Source organism: Sphaeramia orbicularis, chromosome 3 (assembly GCF_902148855.1).
Source record: "Sphaeramia orbicularis chromosome 3, fSphaOr1.1, whole genome shotgun sequence".
Classification (NCBI taxonomy): Eukaryota; Metazoa; Chordata; class Actinopteri; order Kurtiformes; family Apogonidae; genus Sphaeramia; species Sphaeramia orbicularis.
This window is the reverse complement of record NC_043959.1, coordinates 37,381,770-37,400,897: the sequence shown is the minus strand read 5'-3', so window position 1 is coordinate 37,400,897 and position 19,128 is coordinate 37,381,770.

Here is a 19,128-nt window from a genome sequence, read left to right as displayed (position 1 = left end):
CCATCTCTTCTTTACTCCATATGTTTCTGTCTTTTGATTACTCTTTGCCCTTCTTCTTTTCACAGAAGTACATCTTGGAAAGTGGAGGAAAAGGAAGGGGGTAACAAGGGAGTGAAGGGGGGTAAAAACAAGGCTCCCCAGAGCCAGAGGGACAGCTTATCCTTATCAGGCTTCAACCTGCTTATTAGATCCTCCAGGACACGCCACACTCTTCACTTAAACAACACAACCTACCCCCTCCTCTATCTTCCTCTCTTCTCTTTTCTTTCCCTCTTCCTCCATCAAAGGCTTTAATACTGCATCTCACAACAGGGCTGGAGGAGAGGGAGGTTTAGTCTCATAGATAGGAACTAAAAATGGGTCCTTGGCCTGGAACAGTATCGTCAAATTGTTTGTACATTGTTTATGAAATCACAGCGTAGACGTGTACGTGTGAAACAGTCTAATTGCAGTTATTATCATACCAACCCATTTGTGTCATTGTAGCTTTGGCATAATCACAAGTTTACCTCTTTGACTCACTGGTTCTATCTTTGTGGAAATTGGCATCTCTAAGTGTTTAAAGGATAGCGGGAGAGATGGAAGAGAGATGAAGAAAGAGAAGTCAGCGTTCCTCTTCTCCCCCCCAGTGCAGGTCAAAGACTGCCAGACCAGGAAGTCCCATCCTGCCCCTCAACCATCTGCCGTGCCCCAGGATCTGCCAGGATCTACCCCCACAGAGCCGGCAAGCATCAACCCTGCTTATCCACTCTCTCAACCTGCATCTAGCACTCAGTCACAGCTAGAAGAAGCCTGTCGGAGGCGAATTATGAAGGCAGGATGATGCATGCATTGAAGTTTCTCAGTGCACAAATGGAAATATACTCACCTCCATATGCAAACATGTGAAACAGAGACCCCCGAACCTTATTCATATTGTTAAGTATAGATATTCACCTGCAAGGAAAATTAGATTGGACTTTCAAATGTATAGATTTACATACATTTGCATAGGTACTTTAAATATTACAATATGATGTCACCTATCCACTGACAGCATCTAAGTTTGGCTTATGAAGGCAACATTTGCACCAATGTCAAAGCCAAGCAAGAATACTGCTTATCTAGAATTGTGCATGGGTCTGCGCCATCCAGAGGCAAGAATAGAATAGGGGCACATGGTGAGTGTTTCATGGAGTAACTATAGGCCACAGGCAGCCCTCCTGCTGCCTGCCAGCAAACCCACAGAGACTTAGTTGAATGCCAGACCTCCATGTGGAGTCTTAAGATAGACCCACTCAGGCAGCAACAGCACAGAGTATCATATCTCTAAGATCCTTACCAAAGACAAGACCTCAACAAAGCGCCCTTGCGGAGATTTACACCAGCCACTCAACTGATGTAGAGGGGTCTGACTGCGGACATACACTTGCACGCCATCCGATTAGTCAACATCCATCATATCCTGACGAGGGGGACTCCCTCTGAAAATAAATGTATATTTAGGAGCCTTGCTGTGAGGAAGGAGGGGTTGCAGGATCTTGTTACGACAGCCACTCTAGAGGCTAAAATTAATGACTCTTACGCCGTCATTGGAGTGACACCCAAGACCTCAGAGAGCTATCAGCAAGCAGCAGCGGTGAATTCCACAGCTCGCCGCCACGTCCACACCAATTCTCACTACCATGTCAAAGGCGTCTTAACAGCTGTCACTCATAGGGCAAGGCATGATGGGAAGTATGGGTATCCACACATGCTAATTTGTGATAACAAAGTGGCATCTTCTTTACCAAGCAGTGATGATGATATATTTATCATACAACAGCTACATGAGATAGCTGTTGTTTGATAAATATATGTATTATTGACATGATTAATGGGGTTAATGATGATATAATTTACTGCCATGATCAAGAAAACTACAATATGTCAGTGATGAAGTTTAAATCAGACATCTGAAAATTCTGCTCTCTTGATCTATAATTGGACAGGAAATTCAGGTCTGGGTACTAAACTATGTGCCATCATAGACTTTAAATGAGAAGTAAAATAACACTAGGCGTTCACCTTTCCTGACATGTGATCTTTTAACTCTGACTAAAAACTGAAACAGAACGCTGGGAGTTAAAATACTTGTTGCAGGAGCATATTCCTTTACATGGAGTTTATTTTAAGCTTATCTACGTCAGTCTTTAGTATTTTATTTTAGCTTTGAATTTGAAGAAAATTTATACACATACAGTAACTGATGAAAAATCACTGGTTACAGGCTGGGGTGTTGATAAGGAGGGGTAAACATGGTAAATTCATGGGGCCCAGCATTTGTGGGGGGCCCATAGAGCAGTGGAGGGGGTCCAGTGAATACAGGTTAGAAGTTATGAAAATTTCGTTTAAGATCCACTGTACAAGAGAGGCGGACGTTGAAAGCATGTTAAGTTTCAGGTTCGTTTTCACACTAGCGCAAGTGACATTATGTATGGACCCCCCCCCCAAGACAGATTGACAAGATACTGAATTTTATGAAAGGGTCCCCAACGTTTACCTTTCACAGGGCCCACAATTAGTTGCGGCGCCCTTAATTACAGATAAAAGTAAACACCAGAAAACTAATTCTTATCAATGTGTAATACATTTTACATAAAGGTCTGCACATGAGCACTTAGTGGAAGAAAGGTGAAATAAGCGCAGTGTTCTCCAGTGGGATTTCTCCCTATTGATCACAACTACCACGCCTAAAGGTGAGCCAAGATAACACTTGGATTCAATAACACAATCCACACACACTTTCACACACTGTTTCTTTCTTTCACAGGCACACATACATCACCTGGTTCTCTCTCTCTCTCACACACACACACACACACACATACACACACTCATATATAAATCTATTGTTTCTCTGTAACTCTCTCATTGCTTCACACAGACTCACAGATTCATGTCCATGTAGGTGCAATAGACTCACACCATCAGATAGTGTTAAATGAGGAACTAATGAGAGCTGACAAGAGACAGACCAATTAAACCTCATCAATTCTTGCCTTCCCTCTCTGGGGTGCCACAAACACCCCAATCAACAACTTGATCAGTCAGGAGGTGACACTACAACAGAATGACCACGCCAAATCACCTAACACCAATTGCAGACTTATAATCACCCCCCCTGCCTCTATAGGAGGGACTTTGACCTTTGATAGTGGTTAATGAATCTGGTCTTATGGGTCATCTAGGTTCTCTGGACACCAGTGGAGCTGATCTAGGCATGCTTAAGCCTCAGTCTACAACATTTACAGGTCTACGACAAATACCTTTGTGGAAAACATTGCAGTAGCTATATAATTGCTAATAAATTAATTACAATAGCATGAAAAACAATCTTTATTGCTAACTTTATAACATGAGTGGTGTGTTTGTACTTTTATCTCCTTAACTCTGTAAAATCCTTCATTTCTGTTCACATCTGAGGGAGACAAGATATGCAAACTTATCCCTCTACTCATAGAAATACTCTGAAATTCAACATTTCAACCTTAGTGTGTTATTGGAGGACATACCAAGACTTGTTTACTTATGTGACATTTTCACAATTCTGTATTGTTATGTAGAAAATCAAGGTCAATGAAGTTAACATATTTGGTTCCTTACCCATAAGTGGCAAAAAAAAAAAGAAATCCAAGAAGTAAATATAAAATACAAGAAAAATACAAGTAATGTCAAAGGAGCATGCATTTTAGAACATCACTTTTAGAAAATTACATCATAAGTGCTGATCCAGACACCTGTCAAAATCCACGTTATGCCTTTGAACATCATTCCTTACATTAGTACCATTACTTCATGGTACCTAACAAAGCAGGTACACTCACTGTTCATGCAGAGGTGGACCTTACAGACCCTGTAGACCACATTGGACCTGAGATTGTTGACTCACTGTCCTCACTAGAACTGTTGATGTCACTGTCTTGTAATGTATGCGAAAATGACCAAAAATAGTCACTTGCCTGATAAATGCTTGTTGCAACTTCAGTCAGTGTACACTATATTTACAATTATGAGTCTAGAATTGAATCCAATATCCAAATGTCTGTAGATTATATTATCTAAAAGAAATGTTTAGCCCACCCACCGATACAGAATACAGAAAATCAACCTGCTAAGTATAAACAGGAGCCCCACCGAACAGTAAACTGTGTTTGATGTCCCTATTCTTGACAAGTTGGCCTCTTAATGCCAATAAATTTGGATGCTGTGATCACAAGATATGGGCTCTGGCTGTCACAACTTTGACCACAAAAGTGAGCACCAGATACATCCACAGCCCCTTGAGGTGGATCCAGCATATATCTCTTCACGCATTGGAAATCAATAGTAAGCAAATTATTTATGGAAAATATACACCGTCTTGAATTACTGTCGCTCCACACCTTGGGGATTTATACTGAAGCCTGACCACACAAATCATGCATAGCTAGCACCTGCAAAGTGACAGTGACTCACTCTGAGACATGGCAGATATGGATGTTTGAGGCTGTGTGGTTCCATTCATAACCTGGTTTCCTCTGCAAGGCCTAAACAATAACAAGAAAAAAAAATGGGCAGAATCTATTACAATAGTTCTTTGTTTTCCATTAAGTCTCTTCTGATTACTGTAGATTACTGTTATCCTCTTCTGTTGACCCATTTACTCCAGCGCTGATATGTGTATTGATTATATCTGCTGTGGCTGTCACAACAGAGGGTAAGAATAAGAAGGGATGGAACAGGCGAATCAAGGAAGTGGATACAGTGTCATAGCTGCTTCCAAAGCATTTGGAAGGATGAATAAAAGGACAGTATTTTTCTTAAAAAGGAAAATTATGTCAGGAGAATGTGTTTTACAAGTTAATAATGCACATAAATATCACAAACTCTTGTGTATTTCTGTGAAGGAGGGCGTACGTCTGACAGGAGCGTGGGCCAAAGGGCACCGAGGCCTGTACAGTCTGATTTATGACAGGGAAGGTACAGGGCACATTGTGTCGTGCCTTCCCTGATCACAGCTTCCACAGGGTTGTCCTTGTATTCTCTCCCCCTGGTGTTACAGTCCTGATAACTACGATGCACACATACACACTTTTAACCAGTTCCTACCCATTAACCAGCTTCCTCACACTGTCATTTATCATGCTCACATTATATCTCACTCTAGCTAAAGGGAATCTGATAAATGTAGCATCACTGTCAAATGACTGGTCCCCTAATCTACCATCCAGACACCCCCACAGACCTTCAGACCACCATGAATCTCTGCACTGTCCAATGGGAGAGAGCAGATTTAGCTATGAGTGTCCCTCCCACAGATTTGACTGTCTTTTCATAAGAAAATCTGAGCAGAGGGTCCTGAAAAGGCCAACAGGCTCATGCCAGCGCATTACATTGTCAAAACAGTTAAAGCCACTACATAATCATCAATTCCAATTTCCTATAGTCAGACAAGAATGAGTAGAAACAGTGGAAACACAAACAAAATAATTTGCTTTCTCCGTTATGGGAAATCTGTGTGACAGGCACATGGACATGTTTGTTTAAACCTGCCGGGGAAATCAATGTTTATTTAACAGTCAAGTTGCATAGCAAGGCTTTCTTTGACATAACTTTCCTAATACATAGTGGACATATATCAGTGTAAAATCCAATTGCAGAAAGAGTCAGTGCAATGAAATCTAAACAGCTAGTTGCAATATTGAATGTACTGTATCTATGTGCTGGCTGAGTATAAAGGGTTTATGTGGCTTTTTTCAATTTTTGTTCAATAATGTATGGGGAAAAAGTTTGTGTTGCACTAAAAATTTGTAATATTGAAGTCTACAGATATAAAAATAGTTACGGGCAGTTGTTGTCAGTGGGTGAATTATGAGTGTAAAGATCACTGGTTGAATCCCTGACTACACAAACAGGATGTGTCATGGAGGACACATGGGGGTCTTCCAGCATGGGGGTCTTCCCCTTCACAGCTTCTGTAGGCAGATTTATCATCCAGAGGTTAAGGGTGGAACACTGGCAGGGAGGATTGGATGGGAGGGGGGTCTCAATGTGGGAGGGGGACAGCAGGCTACAAGTACTTGAGTTTGCCTTTACGTGCTTTCTTTTCTTTCCTTTGAAAAACAAGGGGTTTTGCAGGTTTGCGTACCGAGGGCCAAAGTCCATAAAGCTGTGAGGAGAAGGCTGCAGCCTCATGTCTAAGGAGTAATGCGATCCCAAGGGGCTGACCGCTGTTAACTTTTATTACTGTAAATACTCTGTGCTTGCTGCTGCCCTGTCTCGCACAACCCCTAGCTGCTTTTATGTGTGGCTTGTGTTTGATTAACCCCAGTGATACACTCTAGGCCCATTTGTACGCACCCAGTATACACATAAGTGGTGCAAAATGCACAGCCGTAAAGTAGGTATATGCTTGTAGACAGACAGACATAAATATGGTGTCAGTAAAGGTTACAAAAACATAAGTCTTGTATCAACAACGTTCCATTTGTTACACTGTGAACACTGATACATATACTGTAGTGTTGTGCAGAACAATCATAGACGGACAACGGTTTATTACCTGTGTATACACAAAATTTAAAACATGCAGCACATAAAGAGGTATGTACTGTAGACAATATATATATATGTGTGTGATCACTGCTAATTGAGGTTTAGTAAAGCAGAAGCTCTTGGAAGTTTATTTATGAACAGGCTGTTTGATAGCCAGTGTACATACAGACAGACAGTCAGGCAGACAGGGCTGTGTGGGGGAGATCAGTGAGGTAGAGAGCCCTGATTGATAAACTCCCTATCTGGCTATTTACGATCTGGCTGCAGAAGAGGCAGGCTTCGCCAGACAGAAAAGCAATTAATCTGCAAACGAGCTGGGGAACAGCCGGCCTGAGCATTGGAGCCTCCTACCAGCGTCGCTCTGGAGGGGAGATAAGGCTGCAGACGGCTATTTATTGTACATTTTAATTAAGTGCTTGTTAACGCTAGTTATCTTAACAGTCACAAAATTACCGTTGTAATGCATTTAGTTTGAGGAAAAATGGAGAGGGCTGGAGCACTTTATGAAAGCTGGCACAGCTTGCCTTCATTTGAAATCACAGGATAAATTCAGAGGAGGCGGATGCCACAATGATCTAAGCTCAAGCACTAATGGTTATTTAATATGGCCATCAGCGGTCCCAAGTCCCCAGCATACGGCACTCGCACAATAGCCTCCAAACCCTCTTTAACACTTATTTGAGATGACAGGAAAAATGAAACCGTTTGTGCTTTCAATGGAAAAGCAATCATTGGTACATTATACTCTGCTTGCCCTATCATGCTAATGCCGGGTAAAAATGTCACCAAATGTATTTAAAGGGCTGATGGAGTGTTGCCGTTTGATTCCTGCTGCCTGGCTGATTAATAAAACCCTTCAATTTGTATGTAAATGCAACCTGGGGCTCATATCATCTGCACACCTGCACCTGGAGAAAAATAATAAACTCAAGTTTAATGTGGCAATTATGAGAGTTTATGGGGATTGTGGGGAAGAGGGCGGCAGAGGAGAGGTAGGCTTGATGAGAGGGCTCTCAGAGGGGAGTGGGCCAACCAGGACCAGCCCGCTACAGGAATGACCTGATGCACAAATATAACCCCAGTTTGGAGAGCTTACCACAACATGCATGTTTCCATACCGCATGCTGAAAGCTGGGATTACGACAGATCATTGATTTTTTCTTTTTACTGCTTTACAGGACTGTTAGAGAATTAAACACTTGTTTTCCAATAATAGTAATAAATATATATGCTTATTTATTGTTTTGTGACGAGAAATTTTTTACTTTTATATCCTGTATTTTATCTCCAAAGTATTAACTGTAAGAACAGTGTGGTTATTTCTCTGCAGTCCTGTACGTACTTGTAGTCGGGCCTTTGTCAACACAATTATCACCATGTTACAGTGCTTAGCATTTAAAAGCAACATGCTAGGATCTATTATCATTCTGCATGTGAATGGTATCGACCTTACGTCAAGCTGGCCATACACACTTCACCTCTGATAATTGATTTGTGTATTGTGTTGTGCTTTTCTTTTCTTTTCTTTTTACATCATACACTCTCAACTTCACACCCTACTTCCTCCAAGAACAAAGTGAGAGTGTATTGACTAAATGTGAGAAGAGTAAAGATTAAGGAGCAAAGATTAAAGGCGGGTACTGTTGACTGAGCTTGCTGGGGTGGCAGCATGCAGCTTTCACCCACACACTGGGACTTTGAAGCCGGCTCTATCCTCCCTCCTTCACTAGGCTCAGCACTAACGTGTCTCACCTTGCCCACTGTAACCTGTCAGGATCAGCACTCCTCAAGCAGGAAGACAGAGGAGAGGAGAGGACCTGCTGAATATTGACACAACTACCCCAACCCCCACTCATGTTTTCCTCTGACAACTCAACAGTTTGCACTAAAAAATAAATGTACTATTCACAAAGTGATGCAACTATCAGATGAGCTGAGAAAGAGCAAAATGGGAAGAAATTTTATGTAGACTGCTGCACACACAAATAACGCACTAATTGCACCTTTCCATAGATGAATCTTTGCAATATACAAGAAGCCCAGATTTGAGTGGCCCAGCTTAGCAGTAACTGACTATTGAAGACTTGTGGTACAATCACACACAGCACATACAGGAAAGTAACAAAGACCATGCAAGATGAGAAAGAAGGTGAATATAGTGATTTGGTGAGTGTCAAAAACTTCTGTGGTCTGTATTATGTGGGTGAGTAGACTGGAGCGATGCGGTGAGTTGGTGATAATAGTTATCTGCTGAGATGATCTGCTCAGGCATGATAATAGCGCTACAGTGGTGTGACTGTGAATCAGGACCCCGATAGAGCAGAAGATGTGGGCCCTTCTCTCTCAACTCGGCATTGGAAAAAAAAATCCCCACCTGCCTAATGGCTTTAGACAGCAGCCATTCGGCCCTGCTAATCTTCCGTCTCTCTGAAAATAACTTTTTGTGCTGTATGAAGATTGGATTTTACAGATCACAACGGCAAGGCAATGCATTCACTCAGCTGTACTTCTCATGAGAAACGTATCGTGATCTCTAATAATATTCTGTATACGGCTTCAGCCAAGCGCTAACTTTAAATGCGCTGCCGTATTAATATTAATATTTATGGACTGTGGAGGAGCGCAAACCGTCTGAGGGGTACGGGCAGAACAAACTTCCATTAATTTCTATGGAGGGGAAAGTCCAAATTAATTCCTATTCACATTTTAATGCCTTTATGCTAATGCAGGTTCAGAGGGAAAGGACGGTGAACCCACAGAAGGAGGAGGGTTAAAGTTGATTCCCACACCTGAGAAAGCTCTCTTCATATAGGAAAATGGGCTTAGGCTGCAGCTACCACTTACAGAATACATATTCAGCCAGTCTTTAATGTTTATCTAAGACTTTCCCACAAAGCAAACACCTGTAATATTTATTATATCAATACAAAACACACATTGAATTTAATCGAAAAACTTCTTAGAAAGTTAGTGTAGGTTAATCGTTTTTTGCATGAGTCATATTTTCATTTTATTGTCATCATAAAACCCATGAAAGTAGCTGCTGAGACCTGGGAATGTGCCAATATTGCTATTTCACCAGGGTAAGAACAATGCTTCTGCAAGATTAGACTCTAGATGGCTTCTGTGCAAAGTTCCAAAGATTTATTCAGAACTTAGTATAACCTTTTTATTTTGCTCCCTGGTCTTAGAATAATCTTCAGAATATTGTACAACTACATGACTTGGTCACCTTAGGTGAAATTAAAACTCTGTGTATATTTTTGTACTGTATTCTATACATTTTTGTCATGTTTGAGGTTTTTAACTTTCTATGGAGTGGCATGCCTTCTTGGCTGAACTCCCGTGAAATAGAGATTATATTTTCAAGGCAGATTTTTTAATGTGGGAAATGTGGGTAAAATCAGGTGTCAACTCAAATGAAATGTTGAAAACTCTCAGTGTAAAAGAAAATTTTTGCACATTTAAGTCCAATAGTCAGAAGTTGATCATGGAATTTGCTTTATAATGTGATTTTGTTATTGTTAGAAAATACAATTGATCTTTTTATCTTCAAATTAAGATGAAAAGATTAGTTTCTAAATCTAATTAATTGTCTGCTTGCTCAACTCTATTGTCACTTCACCCATTTGACACTTTTTAACATTTATGATGTAGCCTTATTGACCAGCAGATCACTTAAGCTTTTTTCAGACCAGCCAGCCCATTGTTGGAGCCGGTTCCCACACAAGTTACACTGAGAACCGAAGTGCTTGCCCGTGAATGTTACCATTATGCAAGCCCATGATGCATCGTCAACAGATGACGTTGCTTCGCCACCAAAAAAAAAAGGGAGATGTCATATTGCTACTATTTTGTCCCTCAACACTTACCATAGATGTAGTAGGACTGATGCATGGGATAGGTTGTGTGAGAAACATTGCATGTCTGCAAGTGAATGCACGAGCGGCAATAAGGATGATACAACTCTCAAAAGATGGTTTTTATTTAATGCCACACAGAACGTTACAACTCGGTTTCTCTGCCATTTTCCACACTTATGTTTTCTTGGTTTGTTTATTTTTTCACTTCTGACGCGGATCAACATAGTGACGTCCACTCATGTTGTCATGGTTTGCTTGGAAAAAACAAATTTTACTTGGTACCTGACAGGAACCAAATTTTCGGTTCCCTAACGCTCTGATATTCGGTGTGAACACGTTAACCGGTTCAAGATTAGGTGCCGGAACCAGCACTGGCATGGTTCTCTGTCGGCCTGAAAAGGGCTCTAGTAAGTAAAGTGCAGTCTTGTTATTACCAGTTGCATTGTACATCATCTGAAACAGTATCTGGATTACATCTACCTTAGTCTCCATCTGATGAGAAACCCTAGGGCCTCCAGTCAAATCCCCCATATCCCAGAAGGTAAACTATGTCTATTCATTTTCATTTGTCTGGTCTGGTTAATGCGGTGGTGAGTTGAGGCAAACACAAATAAATTGTAGTGGTAGCAGTCATGCCCCCCTCCGCCCCACTGTGTTACAGCTGTTATCATTACATATTTACTTGGAGGACAAGCGCGTGCTCTCTCCAGATAGATTCCTATCAGTACATGTCTATGCTGTGACACCTGGAGGGTAATTGTCATTAATTGCACTCATTTGGGCGGCAGGTCAGGGCAACTGAAGCGCAGGTGTTTGGGACAAAGCGTGATTATTCCCATCCAAAGAGCGGGAGGCTTGGGAAGAATGATTTTGCCATTGTGGAAAGCCTCACACATAACGACTGTCCATTTTTCTGGCTTTATCACACATTAGTGGGTAATTGAGGCTCTCTCAAAAAAGTGGAAAGAATGTCATCATCATTATTCCCTTCTTTACTCCATTTCCTCCATTCATACAGGAGATAAAACACTATCAGTTTAAAATGGACAAATCTAAGACACTAATATGATAGCAATGACTGTTGTCCAACTGTTATAGAACAGATGACATAAGCACTGACTAATTTACCTTGAGAAAAAGATCTTAACTTTACATTCCTGCATTATGTTACTGACTGGCTAATGTACATACAGCACTGTGCAAAAGTCATAGAATAGAATAGAATAGAATAGAATAGAATAGAATAGAATAGAATAGAATAGAATAGAATAGAATAGAATAGGGTTTATTGTTATAGCAGAATACTAGTACACTGTAAAAAGATTTTGTTTACATCTCTGTAAGGTGCTGAGTATAAAAAAAAAAAAAGAATGAAATACAGGTGACAACATACTGATCGAAATAAAAGAGAACTGAGCATGGTTAATATGTTCACTATGGAAAGAAATTAGTTTTAAACATGACTATAAATATGATAAAGTTAAAAAATATGGCTATAGGTAGATATATGTGCAATAATGTAATTCGTTTCAGAATAATAATGTTATATAGTATGGTGACACTATAGCAACCAGTATAAAAATAGCAGCATGGTGATAATTTAGGATCCATTCACAATATGGATACATGGGAGCTATGGTCAGCATTAAAATCACAAGTTTCAGGAAAATAAACAGCTTCAATAACCAAAGTGGTAGTATTTAGTGTGACCTCTCCTTGCAATTAATATGTCTTCAAACAATGAGATTTATTGCATTAATTTTCTAATGTTTTGTACCAGATTTTATTCAGTATACATCAGATGTTTCTAGCTGTTTGTGCTGCATCTTGTCATGGGGTCAGGAGTCACACTAAATGGTGACTTTAACCTTTAGAACCTATTTAGTTCAGTTCTTTGAGTGTTTTTAAGGCTGTGCACGTTTCCTGTGTTTTCTTGTTGTATCTGATGAAAAGACAATGAGGAATAAATACATGTGCTCATTTCAACTCTGCAAAACAACAAAGAGGTGGCCTGAGACTTTCGCACAGTACTGTACTTTAGCTTCCTCTGCAGTATGACATGATTAATACAATGTGCCCACTCCTTTTTCAAACTTGTTCATATTATGATCTGATGATGCTTATATTGTATTTTTTGTTCTTGTTTTTATTTTTTTTCCCCCTCAATTTTAGACACGTTTGTTCGAAATTCATTCATTCATTCAATCTCAAACCCATACCTAAATTTTGAAAAGCTCATGGATCTATCAAGAGAGGAAATCTTGACTGGGCTTGAAAACTAAAAAAAGTAATTTACATTTACTAGATAGTATGTAATAACTACCAGGTCTGGTGATGATAGGTTATGGGTTCTTCTATGAAACTGGTCCCTAAAAACAGGACAGAGGGGCTAAAAATTCAAACTAGATGTAGACTAATGTTATGAAGCAAGTTTGGAAGCACTTTGGGTCTATTTTAAAAATAAGTATTTATTGAGATAAAAGAGAAACTGTTTTTCAGATAAAACACATTTTTATATTATTTTTATACAAAGATCCACATGTACCACAGTGAAAAGGACACAAAAATTACGCACTACTATTTTTTGTGGAATACCTTTTTATTCTCTCGTAGGTACATTTTGGGAATCAAACTAATTATACAAGGCAGAATGTTTTGCAAAAATAACCGCTGTTGCAAAATCACTCACAATTTACATGTGTTTAAATGGGCAGGTTCTGCATGTAACGGCAGTGGACACAATGGATTACACATGAAACCTGGAATGAGACTGAGATTCATGAAAAACCTGCACATGTGGATTAGAAAAACCACTAGGATCGTCAAATTTAACACAGTGTGTTTTTTTATAGCGGTATATAAGACCATTTCAAGCCATCTTTTCAAGATAAAATACACTGACACCTAGGTAGCTTTTTCTGTCCAAATTTTCATCCTATTTTTGCCCCAATATTTTATTAAAAAATCATTAATTTTGGGATGGCTCAGAGCAAGAGTATAAGTTTTTTGCATTTATCTGAGGTCATCGTTAGGTACATCCTGGGGGGAAATATGTCAAAATTTCTCTTTTATTATTGGGTCTAAAAAGCTGACAAAGAACCAGGTACCAAAATGAACCTAGTTTCATCCAAATATGCAGTTAACTCTGTTTTTATGTATATAGAGTTCATAAATACTTATTCTTCTTTTCATCCATTTTTTTAAATTACATTTTTTGCTTATACTAGAGAGAGAACAATTACCGGAAAATAATTCCTTGTATGTGTTTATATATTTGGTGAATAAACCTAATACTGGTTCTGATTAATGGTGTGTTTGATGATAGTTTTTATATCTGTTTTGTGTATCAGCTGCTGAAAATGTTAAGCAGTATTATGCATGATCATGTCAGCACTGCTCAGTTGGTTTGAATTAAAAAGTTTGTCTTTACATTAAACACAGTACCTCCCTGAAACAAAAAACATTTTTTACAGCGCATTACATTTTTATTCTACGTCGACGTTCAGTCTTTTCTCCCCTGCTGTTGCTGTTGATCTGCATTTACCCAGACTGACACCAGTTTGACACAGACACACACTCCTGAGGCTGTGTGTGTGTGTTTGTGTGTGCGTGTGTGTTTCTTTTCTCATCATGGAAACAACAAAAGAGCCATTTAAGCCTCAAAACTAAAAGTGAGCCTGTCAATTCAGTCAGTGAGAGTGTGTGTTTGTGTGTGTGTGAGTGTGTAGCCCACATGGGCGGAGTGCAGACACCAGGCGCAAACATCCTCAATCTGTCCTAATAGCACAGCAGTATACAAAGCACAGACTTCAAATATAACAACCAAGCTACATTCCCTCATAAAAACACTGTTTACCGCCGCTGTGATAATTTACCCAGTAACATGTGCCCTCCGCAAGAGCAAACACCAAGGGATGCCAAAGTGTATGTGCGCTGGCTGACAAAAATACACAGCAGCAGCTGGGCTCTGTGTTTGAAGGCCTGCCCTCCACACTCCAAAGCTCAACATAGAGGTACACTGTGACTTCTAGACTAGTTAGTGAGAGGAGGAGATTAGGGTTGGAGCTAAACTTGTGTATGCAGGTGTCTGTGACAAATGAGATGTTAATTAACACCTTCAGCACAGGTTTTTTAGCAGGGTTAACAACATTGCTCTTTTGGGTGAATTTCAATTAAAGTTTCAGATTAACATGAAGGATTTTGCTTGAGTATCCATATTAGATGAAAAAATATACTACTTTTCGAAGAGCCTTGTTTTCACGAGTGGATGACGGAAGTGGGAAAAGTAGCAGCATATGAAAGAATGTTATATAGGATGCAGGACAAGATGGAAAAATAGCTTTTGAAATGGAGCAAATACCTGGACACTTTAGATTTCATATACTAAAGACCTAGAGGATGTACACGATTCCATGCCCTGTGTATGTGTGTTTGTATGTATGTCTGTGTATTATGACTAGACACCTCTGTGTAGATATTCATGGTGTATGTACATAAAGTCATGGAAAAATTATAGACCACCCCTTGTTTTCTCCAGTTTCTTGTTCATTTTAATGCCTAGTACAACTAAAGGTACATTTGTTTGGAAAAATATAATGATAACAACAAAAATAGCTCATAAGAGTTTAATTTCAGAACTGATATCTATCCATTTTCCATGTTTTCTTGATAATAACCAAAATCACTTCAGTTCTTACATCAATATCTATGGCATTGTACTGACAAAAAAAGGGCTTTTAGGCATTCTTTTTTTATTCTTTTTTAGTCACATGATACACACACGAGTTAGTACTTGATTGCATAACCATTGTTTTTGATGACTTTTGATGGTCTAATATTTTTTTCCACGACTGTATAATATACATGGATACTCAAAGGGGGTATATGTGGGATAAAAAGCCACTGTACTGTACATATGAATAGATGGATAGGAAGACCCCTTCTTGTTACAGGGGTTTTTTACCATTTTTCTGATTCTAATGTTAAATGTGTGATGATGTGATATGTTTGGAAAAAGAAAATAAAAAATGCAATTCATAAAAAATATATATATGTCCCATAAAGACCAAAAATTCACTGTCGACCAAAAGCATCTATTGATCTAAACTGGTGATCCACTAATCCTATCAATACATGTAAAATATTGGTGTAAAATACAGTTTGTCATCTTTTCATGGTCATCAGATATGATCCATTTGGGCGTTCAGAGGCTCCGTAGTGAACATGGAAACATTGTCATCTTCTACAACATTGATTCACCAGTAAAACCCATGGAGTTGCATCAGTGACAGTGGATAAACACACTGGGTTTATGTTCAGTTAAAGATAAATTTTACTGGAAAAAAAAGTAAATTTTTCTCAAGTTTTTTTCTGTTTTGGTACAAGAACCTTATACTTTACATTGAGCTTTTATGAACATCTTCATGATCAGTGAATTAAATACAGAAAAATACCTGATTTACTGATAACATGCAAAATATAGAGGATAATATTATAATAAATAGTGATAAATATGGAGAAAATTTATATGGGAACTGCCACAAAACTAGTGCTGGGTCTTTATGGAATATATCCTACTTTTCCATGTATTTTTTATTTGTCTACTTTTGTATTTCTGGGATATAATTGTATTCTCCGTGTCAACCTGCTGGAAAATGAACCGTGATTTTTTTTTTGTCTCTCTCTCATGCCAGAAATCCTTGTGTGTGAGTGAGTGTCATATACACCATCACCTGTTTGTGCATAGCTGCTGCTGCATGTCTGTCTTCTGTCCACCTGTGCTTTGGAGACTCGGCTGGGGGAACCTGGGGCTGGTAGTGCCAGAGCCTGCTTGCCAAAGCCTCAGAAAAGACAGATGGCATGCGGAAATCAATAAACCCACACAACATCACCCATTTTGTGAACAAATGAATCTGCTTTGACAGTATGTGTATGAGTGATCGGGTGACCTGCTCTCTTCCCATCTGAACATTCTGAACATCCTCCCCTCCCCACGCTCACTGTTATTTATGGCAGTTGGGCCCTACACTCCTGTGTGCTTTGATGTTTAATTCAAGGACCCACAACCAGGCAGGGAGGAGAGCGTGGGTGTGTTGGGAACTCACTGGGGCTCAGGAGCTCAGGAACTCTGATTTCCGACAAATATTCCCTGTGTTACTCACACCAGTGTCTGTCTCTGCTGCCCCATTCAAACATGAACTCCAGGCAATGTCCGGAGAGCGAGGTCCAAGACTGGAGTTACTGTTTCATAAATGTAGCACAAAACTGGCTATTGACCAAATGATATGTGTCGAAAAACTGCAAGACGTGATGCTGGAGTTTAAGATAACAGGGATTGTTCTGTTTATAGCATCTCAGGTTGTGATCTGCTGAATAATTTGTGACAGTCCACTTACAGAAAAAACTCTAATCTCATCATTTCTAAAGGTTAATGAGCTTTTATCTGCTGATTATTTTATATATATTTGACAACATGTACCCTATTATTAAACTGAATTCATTTTTGTGTAGATAAAATACCGATCAAACATATGATCACTTTTCTTACATATGTAAATTGAATGGTTATTGTAAATGTATCATCCCATTTTTATGTGTAGCTCCATTGGTTCTCCACAAGGTGTATCCTACAACCGGTCTATTCTATTCTATAAATAGACAACCACCTCACTGACTGAAAATAGCCATATAGTAAAGTTTGCTGATGTGTCATTGCATCACTCCTTGAATTATTGCCACAGTTTAATGGTCCGATTCTTGATGAATTTATTGACAAGTAGAATAGGTTAATTATAAACCTGAACATAGCAAAGATTAAATAGATGATAATCTTCTCAAAACCCCTTCCAAGACAGGAAGAAAATTTACATACATACATGGTTTAAGTATTAAAGTTATGTAAATTTACAAGTTTTCAGGAACTGTGTTTGACATGAAATTAAGACAATACAGATGTTGCTGTTAAATGGCACATGAGAAGTTTTAGAGTTTCAGGAAAGTAAGTTTTAATATGGTAGAAACAAATATACTTGAATCATATTTTATTGTTTTTGTTCAAATTATTTTTAACTGTCTTACATTTATTGGTTTACGTTCTTGTGTAAACAAGACAAAATCACGTCTAAGAATTATTATCACAAGGAAATGTAAATATGTAAATAGTATTTGAGTTTGAAATTCTAATGCGTTATTTATAGAAATATTTATATAAATACCAAATTTCTTATTTTCTCTTATATTTCATTTCTCATTCATTTGTGGTTTTTCTACCTGTCTTTTCTCTGCACTTGCTTGTGGTATGTTGCTGCTGTTAACTGTGATACTTCCCCATGATAGGATAAATAAAGTCATATCTTATCTTAAAAAAAATTGGGAAAAACCCTGCTACAATTTTAGAGAGAACAAGTACTCAGAAAAACAGATTTGTGACGACTTTCGGAGAGCAAAACTTGAGCTTGCAAACAAAACTTGGTGTGGGGTTAAATTGAAATAATATTTACTTTTTAACTAATCATCATTGACTATTGTATTGTTGTGGTCGCTATAGCACTGGTGGTGTTATGTGTGATACTTTATTGCTGTTGGAAATTCTGCTGTTTTCCTCACTTGCATTGAATTGAGGAAAGATGTACTTGATTGTTCCTTCTAGTTTTATTACTCCTGCTTTCATTGAACATAATAAATGCATCGTCAACATCCTCCTCATTCTGCAGGAATAGTCAGAACAAATCTCAGCCCCTCTCTCTACATGACCCAACATTGTACCATGGCATGGACAGGGCATTTTCCAGAGACACACACATGCCCCTCCACAATGCTTTGACAATAGCCTGAGTTCAGTTCAAGTGTGAAAGGGGTATCAAACTGACGAGGAGTTGCTCCATGCAGGGCCTGAAGGTGTGAAGAAGATGATCTGTCTGTGGTTTTATAGTTAAGTTGACCTGACTGAAGCTAGTACCATAAAAAGTCTTCATTGCATTAAAAATCTAGTGAGCATATCATTCCTTGAGGTGTTCCTCAAACACCCCCACCCTAAGGCAGCTCTGGTGGTGGGTGTTAACTCCAATCAAAGCCGAGTATTGTCTGCCCTATCATCAAACAGCAATGCTTTCCTGTCAGACCTTTAGTATCCTTCACTTCGCTCTCACTACCTCTAACATCCACTATATCTTTCTCTCTCTCACCTGCTTTATCTCTCCTTCTCACTCTCTCTTTCTTCTTACTGGGAGCTCTCTGAGATTTATTCCAGCCAAGAGCAGCTCCAGCGAGGGGCTGGTGTTAGCAATTTATGGTTTAATAAGACTTACATAAGTCTTGCAGGTGTGCTTTACGTCCCCCACCCGAGCCCATTTGGAGGATTTATGGAAGGCCTTTGGATTGCTGGCTGATTTAGAAGTCCTCTTTCCTGTCTCTGGCCTATCCAGGCCACCACACATTCCCCTAGACGTCTAGCATGACCGGCCAAATGTTTGAGACAAGGGTCTAGTTGGGGACGCGTCTGCCAAAGAAGCAGACACTTCAGTAAAGCCACGTCTGGTTTGAGTACAGGTGTGTGATATACTGTTCATAAACCTAGGTAATGGCGCATTGGTGTTGGCCACCATGTTAATGTAAGCGCTGAGATACAAATCAGAGTGACATATAGGCTAGACTGGAAACGTCCCACTGGAAATGCCTATAGAAATGATTTTTAAATCAGAATGGGTATCAA